General features: G+C 49.3%; 1 pseudogene; it reads left to right on the forward strand.

Moving 5' to 3' along the window:
- The first annotated feature begins 4,825 nt into the window (after positions 1-4,825).
- Positions 4,826-14,415, forward strand: part of LOC119357618 — a 52,529-nt pseudogene continuing 42,939 nt past the window's right edge.

A 14,415-nucleotide genomic window follows, 5' to 3' on the forward strand; every position in this document is an offset into this window, starting at 1 on the left:
ACCGGATAGTTTCTATTTTTGTAGTGTAATAATGACACACGGGATGCTAATTTCCTTTTATGGCATGTCTGCTCCCCCGTGCTGTGTGAATTTTTTGTCGTGTAGCGTGTGCGCTCCAATTAATGCAGCTGCACTAATGAGTATTTGGGTTTTGTTTTCTACTCTGAAGCACACATTGTATTTTGAAGCACAATTTGATTGTGGTTGAAGAATGAAAATGTAAGTGTAAGGAACAAGCGCATACCATGCTATAGGAAATACATTGTGTGCATTTTACGTGTCAGTGAGCCAACGGAAGCAGTCTTAAATAAAAGGAAGCTCATAGGCAAACTGAATACATCATTGTGTCTATGAAAATGAAAGCCAGACATTCCCACAAAAATTTAGGATGTGTTTGGTCTGAGGACTACCCTCTTAGGGACAGGGATAACCCTTTTTCGATGGATGCCGCCCGTTTGGATGTGAGGCGAGGAAGGATAGGGTCAACCAGGCTTAGAATATTCCTCAAAAACAGGGATGCGTTGACCCGCGAAAAATGAGCGGGTGGAGGCACACGCGTCGTTGTGGTCACGCGCGAAATGTTTTTCTCGGCTAGATTGGCTCCCGCTTACCCCGCTTACCCTCACTTTCCCCCCATTACTCGCCACTCTCTTCCGTGCGAGGCGGCGGCGCATCTAGCAAATAGTAGAGAGGACGGCGGGAGGTGAGCTCCTTCTCTACTCGTTCCCTATCTCCTCTACTTCGTCTCGTGTGTGCCGGCCGGCCGTTGTGGAGGGTGTTCCTGGGCGATGTGCGCAAGGATTTCCGGTGGCGGCGCGGCTGAATCTCAAGGCCGGCGGAGGCTGGGGGCCTCAGGAGGCGCGCACTTGGTTGGATCTGAAGCCTGGCGGCGGTGGAGATGGATCTGAAGGCTGGCGACCGAGGGCTTCAGGAGGCGTGGCCAGCCGGTGACTGATGCATGCACACTGCATGTGTGAAGGAAATATGCCCTAGAGGCAATAATAAAGTTGTTATTTATATTTCCTTATATCATGATAAATGTTTATTATTCATGCTAGAATTGTATTAACCGGAAACTTAGTACATGTGTGAATACATAAACAAACAGAGTGTCACTAGTATGCCTCTACTTGACTAGCTCGTTAATGAAAGATTGTTAAGTTTCCTAGCCATGGACAAATAATTGTCATTTGATAAGCGGGATCACATCATTAGAGAATGATGTGATTGACTTGACCCATCTGTTAGCTTAGCACGATGATCGTTACAGTTTCATTGCTACTGCTTTCTTCATGACGTATACATGTTCCTCAGACTATGAGATTATGCAACTCCCGAATACCGGAGGAACACCTTATGTGCTATCAAATGTCACAACATAACTAGGTGATTATAAAGATGCTCTACAGGTGTCTCCGATGGTCTTTGTTGAGTTGGCATAGATCAAGATTAGGATTTGTCACTCCGAGTATCGGAGAGGTATCTCTGGGCCCTCTCGGTAATGCACATCACTATAAGCATTGCAAGCAATGTGACTAATGAGTTAGTTACGGGATGATGCATTATGGAACGAGTAAAGAGACTTGCCGGTAACGATATTGAACTAGGTATTGAGATACTGACAATCGAATCTCGAGCAAGTAACATACCGATGACAAAGGGAATAACGTATATCGTTATGCGGTTTGATCGATAAAGATCTTCGTAGAATATGTAGGAACCAATATGAGGATCCAGGTTCCGCTATTGGTTATTGACTGGAGATGAGTCTCGGCCATGTCTACATAGTTCTCGAACCCATAGGGTCCGCACGCTTAATGTTATGTGATTATTTGTATTATGAGTAATGTGATTTGATGATTCAAGTTTGTTCGGAGTCCCGGATGAGATCGGGGACATGACGGGGAGTTTCAAAATGGTCAAGACGTAAAGATCGATATATTGGAAGGCTATATTCGGACATCGGAAAGGTTCCGAGTGATTCGGGTATTTTTCGCAGTACCGGAGAGTTAGAGGAATTCGTATTGGGCCTTAATGGGCCATGCGGGAAAGGAGAGAAAGGCCTCAAGGGTGGCCACACCCCTTCCCCATGAACTGGTCAGAATTGGACTAGGGAAAGGGGGCGTCCCCTTCCTTCCTTTTCCTTCTCCCTTTCCTTTTTCCTATTCCATGTGGGAGGCGAAATCCTACTTGGACTAGGGAGTCCTAGTAGGACTCCACACTTTGGGCGCGCCCTATGAGGGCCGGCCTCCTCCTCCTTCCTCCTTTATATACGTGGCCAGGGGGCACCCCATAGACACACAAGTTCATCATTGATCTCTTAGCTGTGTGCGGTGTCCCCCTCCATCATAATCCATCTCGGCCATATTGTAGCGGTGCTTAGGCGAAGCCCTGTTCCGGTAGCATCATCACCACCGTCATCACGCCGTCGTGCTGACGAAGCTCTCCCTTGACACTCTGCTGGATCGTGAGTTCGTGGGACGTCACCGAGCCGAACGTGTGCAGATCATGGAGGTGACGTACTTTCGATACTAGGATCGGTCGATCATGAAGACGTACGACTACATCAACCGCATTATCATAACGCTTCCGCTTACGGTCTACGAGGGTACGTGGACAACACACTTCCCCTCTCGTTGCTATGCATCACCATAATCTTGCGTGTGTGTAGGATTTTTTTTTGAAATTATTGCGTTCCCCAACAGTGTGTGTGTTCCATGCGTGCAGGGGGCTGGTGGATGCGTGCTCTCTGCTCATGTGTACTTTGCTGATTGATTTAATTTTCTGGTGTAGGAAAGTTGGAAGGCCACCGTCAGTACATCCAGCAATCTGAGGTTATTTCTCCCCTAAATCCTATTCTGTTTCTGTAGTGAAATATTTAACATTGGAAAGTTGTACACATACGGTGTGCTATCGAATTCTTGTTCACACGTAGATAGATGGACAGCGAGACAAAAGATAACATATTTTAGATGTAAATCTTGTACTGCATATTTTAGCTCTAAACCTTGTTCTGCATATTATAGCTGAATCCTATATTGCATTGTAAATGGACAGAAAGACAAAGATGTTAATTTATGCGGCTGCCGCACAATGGTTTATCAACATGATAACATTGGTTGTTCAATCCATAAAAAGAAAAAAAAAGGAGAGAGGCAATTACGTATGCCCCAATTGATGAGAGAGATAGGATGAGAAGAGAGTATGTTGACAACAAAATATGGAAGAGTGACACAACTTGTGTGAACATGCTTAGACTTCGGAGAGAACCTTTCTTTAATTAGGTTTTCTCAACTCTTTAGGGATCGCAACTTGCTAAAGGACACAATACATTTGACTATTGAGCAACAAGTAGCAATGTTCTTGCACACCGTTGGGCACAACATTAGAAATAGGGTAATTGGTGCCAATTTTGGTAGATCCGGTGAAGTCCTAAGCCGTTACTTCCAAAGGGTACTTCATGCCATTGGCGAGCTTCGAGATGACCTTATTAGAAAGCCTTCATTAGAGAACCAAACCAAAGTAGAAGGAAACTACCGGTGGGATCCATACTTTAAGGTATGAGACCAAGTGACAACTACATTTTGTCATTGTAGGCATTAATTTGTTTAGATCCTAATTTTTCGGTTTTTGTTTTCACCAAATAGGATTTTTTGACCCAAATTAAAACAATTCAGTAGTTAGTAACATTTCTGAAAATTACGACTCCAGATGCCACATGGATTCAGAAAAATGGATCCAAACTGAAACAATTCAGTAGTAAGTAGTAACATTCCTAGACAGGACTCATCACTAGTAATACATTACAATTTACAGAGGAGCCCAGCAAGCCTTAATTCGTAACGAGAAGTACTCGCAGGCGGCAGCACGATGAGCAATGACTATAATCAGTAAACAGAAATTGCGGAAGAGGCAGAAATCTTATCAAACATACCTCAAATCGGGCTGGGCGGCTGGCTGCGTGCCTTCTGCAGCTGCACAACGCCGCGCGCCGGGCGTCGACTGCCGAGCGCGGTCTGGGCGGCTGCCGGCTGGTCGCGGTGGCGCAGGGCAGGGGCAGGGCGGGGTGGGTAGAGTCGACGACGAGACACGGGACCAGGTAGCGAGATCGGCAGGAGCGCAGAGCAGTCGCGAGGGGAATCGAGGACGCAGCGGCTGTCTTGGCCGCTGCCGCGGCTATGCGACGAGTCGACTCGAGGTTGTGTTTGCTGGGCTTTTTTTGTTTTTCTTTCCTCCCAGCCCATCCCCTGATCTCTCTTATGGGCTATGGTCTCTCACACGCGATGCGAAATTTTGAATGCTGCTTGCAGGCGCATGACAAGACCCGGTTAGGAGGAAAGGCCATGAGCAAGAATTCCAGTGTCTCTACGTTCAGCTTTATCCACAAACTAACACAACGCACTGGCTTACGTATTGTCAAAATATGTTGGCGTCACATGGCCTTTGCATGCGGTTCACTATTTTGAAAAGAACAAAAATACAATAAAAGATCAAACGTGAGGCACACTCTGCAAAATCAAGGCATGTAGGTTTTTTCTTATGCAAAATCAAGATTTTTTGAGATTTTTTTCTAAGATCATATTGATCAAGTTCTATTGTGCTATTAGCATATCATATTTATCGTAATTTTTTTAAGGTGGACCACCCTGTTTCAAAATTTTTGATCCGCCAGCCAGCCGCTCTTGCCACCACCGTCAGAGGCAGAGTCTTGGCTTCCAACCGTCCTCCTGCGGCCTTCTAGCCGCTGCCACCACCTGCGGCCACCAACCTCTCTCCTGCACGCAGGGGGTCCCACATCAACTGAACCACCTCTCGCAATCCAACAATGGAGGGTCTCCTCGACAGGCCCCTGAACCCGAACAAGCTTCTTAAGAAGCTATAACAAATGTGCAAGTGAGATACAGCTCATCACTGTGTAGGTATTATGACTGGAAAGTGGAATCTCAGTTGCCAGTATGTTGCAGTTTTTCACCTTTAGCGTTTTGATCATAAATGTGTATGTTCTAATATTCGCCGATCCAGCTAGCATGTCCAATACTTTAAACTGTGCTGACCAATCTGATGCTAGCTATGTCATGGCATCCTTCTCAGTTTTTCCATGTTTTTTACCCTCATGTAGTCATTGTTATCAATAATAGAAACGTCTTTATTTTCATGCATGGAGTAGATCTGACAGAGATTTCTACTTCCTTGTTTTGATCTTATTATAGATAATATTAGGAGGGATTTAGTGAACAAAAATGATGATGCTCTTGCTGATCATAAAGATGGAGTGTATTACTTTTCAGCGTTGGTTATAGATTGTCTCACTGTTGTATGGCCTATACTTCTGATTTTCACGGCAAGTATCATCTTCATTGCATTTTAATATGCATACATGATGAAATTGTTAAACGGCATAAATCAGGGAACATGCAGAGCACAAGCCTATACTGAAGTACTGAACTATTCAGTTGTCATCTACCAATCTTTGGCTGAGCTTTAACATTTTTTAACTCATGATGAAGTGAATCTGTGGTTATTCCTTTGGTTTGTTGCAGATCTTAGCTGAATGGGCTTATATTTGTGCAATTTCTCTTGTAGTTGTGATATCTATCTACATCTTGCTTAAAAGGTATTTGGTATTTAGTTATTACTCCAATTTTTGTTACCTTGTTTTTGCTGCTCTAATTCCCTTCTGATTTCTTTTCGTGACACACTACCCTTGGTGATCTGGAGTTATATGACACTGCACTTTCAGGTCTCAGTCTCAGTCTCATCTCAAGGCTCAACAACATCTGCCTTCTCTTAGGGTATGCACAAGTTTATTGATTATATAAGTAACACATTATCGCTCCTTCACCAGTACTAGAGATGGAGCAGTACTATTGCAGTATTAATGGTGATTGTGCTCTTTGTAGGTTTAATTTACATGCTTGTCCATATTGGCAGTGGATTTCAAAATCTTTCCTAGACGGTATGCAAAGGCTGAAACATATGGTAGTGGCATTGTAAGTTAACTCATCCAAGCATTTTCTTTAGTTTATCTTTTGTTTTTACATGTTCCGCTCCTTACCTTCGTCATGAAGGCCAATTAACTAGCCAAAGGTTGTTTACATGGTGTGTAGCCCCCATGATGGCCTAGTTTTATAATCATCATCATTAAGAATTGCACAAAATCATGAACTAGTTGTGCAAAAAGTGACAGCAGCTGCAAATGTGCATATTATTTGGATTGCAAAGGATCAACGGCTTCATTAGATTGGTTAAATGAAATCCATTTGTCAGTCGTGGACTCCTCTGGTGCATGAAGTAGAGATGTATCTGCACATTAGGAGCTGGAGTGGGTTGTGTTACTGGTAATGCCTACTGCTGCTTCACAGCCACCGCTCCTCCTTTAGCGCACAGTATCGCTGCCCATCCTGCTATGCACATGGAAGTAAACTCATGACACGTTGAGCTAGTAATCAATACAAAGTTGGCCCTGTGATCCTCACGGTTTTGTTGCAGTGGAAACATTCCTTATTCATATCCTGGCCCGAACTCTTCATGCCCTAATTGTTTCTTGGCTTCCATGCAAATCGTTGCTTACATATATCTTTGCTCGGCTGGTCTATACTCATAATCTCATACATTGGATCAGCACAATGCAATCTCATGCTAGGAAACTCCACCGGCTGTGCTCAGCAGTCCCACCGCCACCGCCGCTGACTTCATCCCTGGTGCATATTCTTGGAGTCTGTTTTGCAATCAGAACTGTAGCTTGCAAATATTGCACACGCCAAACTCTTGTTTCGTGTTTGTGCGCACACATAGAACCAGATTGTTTGAGTCAATCTCCACACATGCATGGCCTGGATTCTTCCAGCTGGGCTCAACAATGTCACTACAGAGGACTCTGCCGCCATTTGTATGCCTTCTGCTTCTCCTAGAATCATCTCATCTATCTGCTCTGCTACCACTGTTTATAGTTGCACCTTTGATGATGTTATCCCTGTATGCACTGCCGTTCCTCCTCTTGTGCTTGCCTCCTCCGCTGTTCTTGACTGTGTCGGCTTCTTGCGACACCTCTACAACTACTTCTTGCTCCAGTGTCATTGCCATGGTTGTATATGTTCAGCACTGACTCTATCTGATGTGGCGCTGGATGATATATCAACTCAATACCGATTGACAACAGCCGTCGTAGATTGACTTGCAACTTTGTAACTCCCGAAATCTGGTGCTTTATCATGTCTAACCATACTTGATTTTTTTTTCGAAAAGGGGGATTCCCTGGCCTCTGCATCAGAACGATGCATACGGTCACATTTATTAAAAATAGTAAATAAGGTTTAACAAGGTCTCAAAGTCTGCAGACAAAAGGAGCGACAAGCTCACACAAAGCCTCCATGCCAAAACAGAAAGTCTAACAAGCCACAACCGGCTGGCAAATTAACAGATAGGTAAACTAATCGCCTATCCTATTACATGACCGCCATCCAAACCGGTTGAAGATATCCCGCGCTACCATCTCCCACCGGACAGATCCAGTAACCAAGCGCTCCCTAGCCTCCGTCGGAGTGAGTAAGGACCACATACGAATCAGCGCAGTAGCCCGGAATAAAACCTGCAAAAAATGAATAGTTGTTGTTCTGTTAAAAGCTAAATCATTTCTGCAGTTCCAAATTGCCCATAACAACGCACAAACTCCTACACGAATGTGTCTAGCTGTTTCGGAGTCTATCCCAGCAAGCCACGTCCCGAATAACGTGTTGATCGAATTCGGGGGAGTAATGTTAAAGGCAATTTGCACAGAGCGCCACAAGCCTCGTGCCAACGGGCAGTCAAAGAAGAGGTGCTTAATGGTCTCCTCCCGATCACAGAAACTACACCTAGTAGAACCTGTCCAGTTACGCTTAACTAGATTGTCCTTTGTTAAAATTAATTGTTTATGTACAAACCACATAAACACTTTAATCTTTAAGGGGACCTTAACTTTCCAAACCTCTTTGGAACTAGGAATCACACTTGAGTTAGTGATATCAATATACACCGATTTAACTGTGAACTCCCCAGATCTAGTAAGCTTCCACCACAACTGATCAGGCTGAGGATTTAACTGAACCCCCATCAATCTCTGAACCAAGTGAAGCCAAGCTTCCCATCGGTCCCCCACAAGCACCCTCCTAAACTGAATGTTGAGCGGAATGGACTGCAGAACCGTGGCAACAAGAGCCTCACGGCGCTGAACAATACGATAAAGGGACGGATACTGGGTCGCCAAAGGCTCATCGCCAAGCCACGTATCCTCCCAAAATCGAGTGTCATTACCATTCCCGACAATACACCTAGTTTTGTTAAAGAAGGTAGCTTTGATTCTCATGAGCCCCTTCCAGAACGGCGAATCATTTGGTCTCATAGTGACCTGGTGTCGGTGTACTAGAATAGGGGTACCCTAGTACTCCGAACTTGTGCATGGGCAGTTGCAGCACCCTGCGGCAAGGCTTGCCGGGCGAACGCCAAGATCCTCCGTGGTTCCCTTGGAGCCATTCAAGAACAAAGTATTTAAGCTCAGGAGACAAGGCCCCGGCAAGAGGAGCTTGCCGGGAAGGCCAACCAAGGCACTCCAAGGAACTTGCCACGACGCTCCACGTGCTCCGACAAGGCAACAAGGCCCCGGCAAGAGGAGCTTGCCGGAAGACCAACCAAGATACCTCGAGGCCCGGTGAGCGACAAGCTTCCGGACCCGACAAGATAACAGCAGCGGCAAGGCGCTTGCCGCGGCAGGCGGCCAATCTGTGCCCACGCTCTAGCGCATCCACCAACGTGTCGCTCTGGGGGCCTCTCCAGGCGCGCGTGGAAGGAGGCTGTGCAGCCAGCGGTGCGCAGTGGCATGCGAAGCTAACAAGATCGCCATCGTGGCGAACGGTGGCGCCCCTAACGATCCTTTTCTGCACTGTTTGGGCGACTCAGACGGGCATTTAATGCCCTTGTCCCCTGCCGTCAGGGTTAGGTAGGGTGTACTGTACAAGTAACTGTACCAACCACCTCACTTTTTACATTTGTACCCTTCTCTGCGTTGCCACCTGTCGGTGACCCCTTTAGCGTATAAAAGGAGGCCCATGCGCAACGTAGAAGTGGTTCGGAGGTTCGACTCATTCGTAAGCCAGAAAACACTTAGCTCCCGCGAGCAAGAAGATAATACAACCAGACAAGCAGCAGTAGGAGTGTTATCTCTCCGGAGAGATCCGAAGCTGGGTAAACTGCTCGTGTGCTTCACCTCGATCTGCTCTTCGTGCGACCTCCGCCCCCCGCCGAACCGAAAGGGGCTCGGTCCGCCGGCCCCATAGGTGTTCGTGGATCAGTTTCCCCGACATCTTTGGCGCGCCAGGTAGGGGGCGTCGAGATTGTGTGAACCTGATCCGGCGTTCACACGAGCTAGATCTTCATTCCCTTCATCAACATGCCACCGAAGAAGAAGACTTCGGCGGCAGCTGCTCCGTCCACGTCACTTCCGCCACCGTTGGAGCAAACGGGTGGTGGAATGGACGCCGGCGGAAGAATGGACGTCGACGAGGAAGCTTATGATGCTGCCAGGTCCAAGGACAAGGCTGCACAAACCTCGGCGACTGTACATGTTCCGCGCCACTCTCAGGAGGCGCAAGACCAACAGCGTCATGACACTCGCAGTGCCATACGCATGATAGGCCAAGACCAAGCTGGTGGATCTCGGGGCGCTCAAGACCAGCATGCACGCCAGCGTGCTGGCACAAGCGGGGCACGGTCGCCTGGACGGGATACTGCTCCTTCTAACATAGTTAGAAGTCCGAGCACGTCCCGCTCCTCGCGCCGTCCGCCACTGCCACCCACCACTCCAGCAGAAGCTTTGGCGCGAGCTCAACTGCTTCTAGATTACCCTCCGACATCAGACAAGATCGACGAATGGAGGGCCACCATTCATAGTCTCATCGGCTACGCCAACGACGACACTCCACGGCGGCCGAGCGCGTCGCCGCCGCGACAGGGTTGCCGGGCGCGAGCCGGTGGCGACGAAACGGTGGAGGTGCAACTACCATGCAATCACCACCCCGAAGGCCAAGATCGCCGACTCGTCGGATCCACCTCGACAGCGACTCCACCGCATCATCGGATCCACGAGCTCGTCGCGATCAGCGCCAAGTTCTTCATGATCGACAACAAGAAGACGCTCGAACTCGCATCGAGCGCCAAAGAGAAGCCCGACGTCAATCCGACAAGCGCGCTGGGCCCTCTGTTGACATGCATGCGCCAGGGGAACCAGGCGATCTGCCGTACGCAGTAGGTTGCCCTGCGTTCACTCGTGAGCTGCGGCAAGTCCAGTGGCCCAGCACGAAGAACTTCAAGCCAGACGTATCAGAGAAGTACGACGGCAAGACGCATCCGTCGGAGTTCCTCGGCATCTACACCATTGCGGTGCATGCTGCCGGGGGACGGGATGACAAGATCCTTGCCAACTACTTCCCGTTGGTGCTCAAGCCCAACGTCAGATCCTGGCTCATGCACTTGCCGGACAACTCCATATCCTCTTGGGCTGATCTGTGCCGTCAGTTTGTCGGCGCCTTCACAGGCGGACACAAGCCTCATGGCCAGGAGAGTGATCTTCATCTGCTCGCCCAGAAGGAAGGAGAGCCCCTGCGCAAGTACATTCAGAGATTCAGCAGTGTGCAGCACAACATCCCAGACGTCCACCCTGCCGCGGTGATCAGCGCGTTCCATCAGAACGTGCGAAACCGCAAGATACGGGAGGAAATGGCGATGTGCAAGATCAGGGACGTCAGTGAGTTATATGCACTGGCCGACAAGTGTGCACGTGCTGAGGAAGGGAGGAGACTCCCCGGAGAGAATGTAGGAGCGGGAGGATCTGACAGTGAAGATGCTGCCCCGGCAAGGAAAAACCAGCGGCGGAACAACAGGAAGAGGAAAGGCAAAGAGGTGCTAGTTGTTGAGCAGTCCGGCAACAGTGGTGGCGCCAAGAAAGCCAAAGCTGGTGACTCCGGCAAGGAGGTTGCCGCGGAGGTGGCGGTTGCCGACAAGCAGGACGGCACCAACAAGCAGTATTGCAAGATCCACCGCACCAAGGGCCATGATCTCCAGAGCAGCAAGAAAGTCGAGCAGCTTGTTGAGCAACAGAAAGCTGAATACGAGCGGCGCGACAAGGAGAAGGCCCAGGAAGGTGCTGGGGGATCCGGCAAGAAACGTCCCGGCCGAGGAGGACGCCGCGGCAAGGGCAAGCAGCGGCAAGGAGACAGACCTCCTCGCGGCCGCGACAAGGATGAAGATGACGACGACGATGAAGACATGGATGATGAGGAGACTGATGAGCAGGAGTTCCAGAAAGCCACAGAGGTCCTGTGCGTTGACGGTGGTGCTTCTCTGCATACCTCGCACCGTCAGCTCAAGCAGTGGGTGCGGGAAGTTAATGCAGCAGAACCACCCGTCGAGTCACGCAAGCCTCTGAAATGGTCCAGCACGCCTATCATCTTCGATATTGAGGACCACCCTGATCGCATAACTGCAGTCGGGTGCTTGCCGATGTTGGTTTCACCAACAATCCGCAACCTCAAGGTCACTAAGATGCTAGTTGATGGCGGGGCCGGCTTGAACCTTATCTCCTCCGCGGTGCTCCAGAAACTCCAGATCCCTGACAGCGAGCTCGAAGAGACCGGTACATTTCAAGGAATCAACCCGGGAAGGAGCAAGCCGAAGGGAAAGATCACGTTGCCGGTAACATTTGGCAGCGAGCTGAACTTCAGGACTGAGAGGGTCACGTTTGATGTTGCTGACTTTTCGTTACCTTACAATGGAATCCTTGGCCGTCCGGCACTCGCCAAATTCATGGCAGCCTCTCACTATGCGTACAACGTACTGAAGATGCCAGGCCCGATAAGTGTCATCTCTGTCCCTGGCGACAAGAAGGATGCCCTTATCTGTGCCGACAAGATCTACCGGGAAGCAGCAGCCGCAGCAGAACGCAAGACACTTGCCGCTGAAGCTCCCGGGGGGAAGAAGAAGACCAAGTCCGGCAAGAGCTCTGATGCCCACTCCGGCAAGCGCACCTCTTCGGAGTGCTGCGCTACCGTCGAGGACGCACCATCGAGCTCCACCGGCAAGTGTAAGAAGGCAATGGCAGCTCCACCTGAGACCAAGAAGGTGTCCGCCAAGGAGGACGGCACTGGTGGTACCTTCACCATCAGCGCCACTCTTGACCCCAAATAGGAAAGCGCGCTCGTTGCTTTCCTGCGGGCGAATGTCGACGTGTTTGCGTGGCAACCGTCTGATATCCCCGGTGTTCCCAGGAAAGTAATTGAGCACCACCTTGCCGTCTGTCCTCATGCGCGGCCTGTCAAGCAGAAAGTCAGGAAACAGGCAGTGGAGCGCCAAGAATTCATCGCAGAAGAAATCAAGAAGTTGGAAGCAGCAGGCCTTGTCAGAGGAGTGCTCCATCCCACGTGGTTGGCAATCCTGTTGTCGTGCGCAAGGCTAACGGGAAATGGAGGCTTTGTATTGATTTCACTGATGTTAATAAAGTTTGTCCCAAAGACCCATTTCCCTTGCCGCGCATTGACCAGATTGTTGACTCCACAGCCGGATGTGATTTGCTTTCATTTCTTGATGCATACTCAGGATACCATCAGATCTTCATGGCAGAAGAGGATGAAGAGAAAACCGCATTTATCACCCCGTGTGGCACGTACTGCTTCGTACGGATGCCTTTCGGTTTGAATAATGCTGGTTCAACATTCGCAAGGGTAGTCCACCATGCTTTTGAGCCGCAGATGCACAGAAATGTGGAAGCCTACATGGATGACATAGTGGTCAAGAGCAAGAACAGGGCGACCCTGATTCAAGATTTAGACGAGACATTTGCAAATCTGCGCAAGATCAACCTCAAGCTTAACCCCGAGAAGTGCGTGTTTGGAGTCCCTTCCAGCAAGCTTCTCGGGTTCTTCGTGTCTCAGCGGGGAATTGAAGCCAATCCCGACAAGATCAAGGCCATCGAGCAGATCGAAGCACCAAAGCGCGTCAAGGATGTATGAAGGCTTGCCGGTTGCGTGGCTGCTCTCAGCAGGTTTATCTCTAGATCTGCTGAGCGCGCCCTGCCATTTTTCAAAATTTTGAAAAAGGCAGGTCCAATAAAATGGACTCCGGAGGCGGAGGCCGCGCTGCAGGACTTGAAGAGATACCTGTCCTCCACTTCAACACTTGTCGCACCTAAGCCGCAAGAGAAGTTGCTGCTGTATATAGCGGCAACCAATCAAGTGGTTAGTGCTGCGTCAGTGGCGGAGAGAGAGGCAGATGATGAGCCAGCAACCACGGCAGATGCATCCAGCGACAAGCAGGGGGCTTCGCCGACAAGCTCTGGTCCCGACAAAGATGGATCTGCGCAGGAGCATGATAAGATGCAGAAGAGAATGGTGCAGCGTCCAGTTTACTTTGTCAGTTCCCTTCTACAGGGGGCTAGATCAAGGTACTCTGGTGTGCAGAAGTTGCTTTTCGGCCTGCTCATGGCCTCGAGAAAGCTGCGCCATTACTTCCAAGCACATGAGATCACAGTCGTCACTCGCTTTCCGCTGAAGAGGATACTGCAAAATCCAGAAGCGACAGGCAGGATTGTCGAGTGGGCGCTGGAACTGTCAAGCTTTGGCCTCAAGTTTGAGAGCACTTCAACTATCCAAAGCAGAGCATTGGCAGAGTTCATAGCAGAATGGACGCCAACACCAGATGAAGAAATTCCAGAGACGAGCATCCCCGTCAAAGAGGCAAGCAAAGAGTGGCTGATGTACTTTGATGGTGCCTTTTCGCTGCAAGGTGCCGGTGCGGGCGTGCTGCTTGTCGCGCCCACTAGAGAGCACCTCAAGTACGTAGTCCAGATGCACTTTCCCAAGGAGCAAGCAACCAACAATACTGCAGAGTATGAAGGATTGCTTGCCGGTCTCAGAATCGCAGTAGACCTTGGGATCAAGAAGCTCATTGTCAGTGGTGACTCACAGCTTGTCATCCGCCAAGTGAACAAGAACTACCAGAGTCCATTGATGGAAGCATATGTTGATGAAGTGAGGAAGCTAGAAGAGCACTTTGACGGTCTACAGATGGAGCATATCCCAAGAGCTCAGAATGACATTGCTGATGGCCTGTCAAAGTGCGCCGCACTAAAGTTACCTGTGGAACCAGGAATCTTTGTGCTCAAGTTGACTCAACCATCCGTAACACCATCAACTGGACAAAGCAAGAAGAGGAAGTTGGTTTCTGGTGACTACTTTTCGGCAGAGCTCCCCGAAGTCGCCGCCAAGAAAGTCCCCAAGATCAACACCAAGGATGCTGAGGGGCAGTCTGCTCCGGCAAGCCTTATGGTTTGTTCCGTTGAAGCAGACGCTCCCGACAAGTTTTGCTCCGGCAAGCTTGCCGGGGAACATC

The sequence above is a fragment of the Triticum dicoccoides genome, chromosome 2A, assembly GCF_002162155.2.
Source record: "Triticum dicoccoides isolate Atlit2015 ecotype Zavitan chromosome 2A, WEW_v2.0, whole genome shotgun sequence".
Taxonomy (NCBI): Eukaryota; Viridiplantae; Streptophyta; class Magnoliopsida; order Poales; family Poaceae; genus Triticum; species Triticum dicoccoides.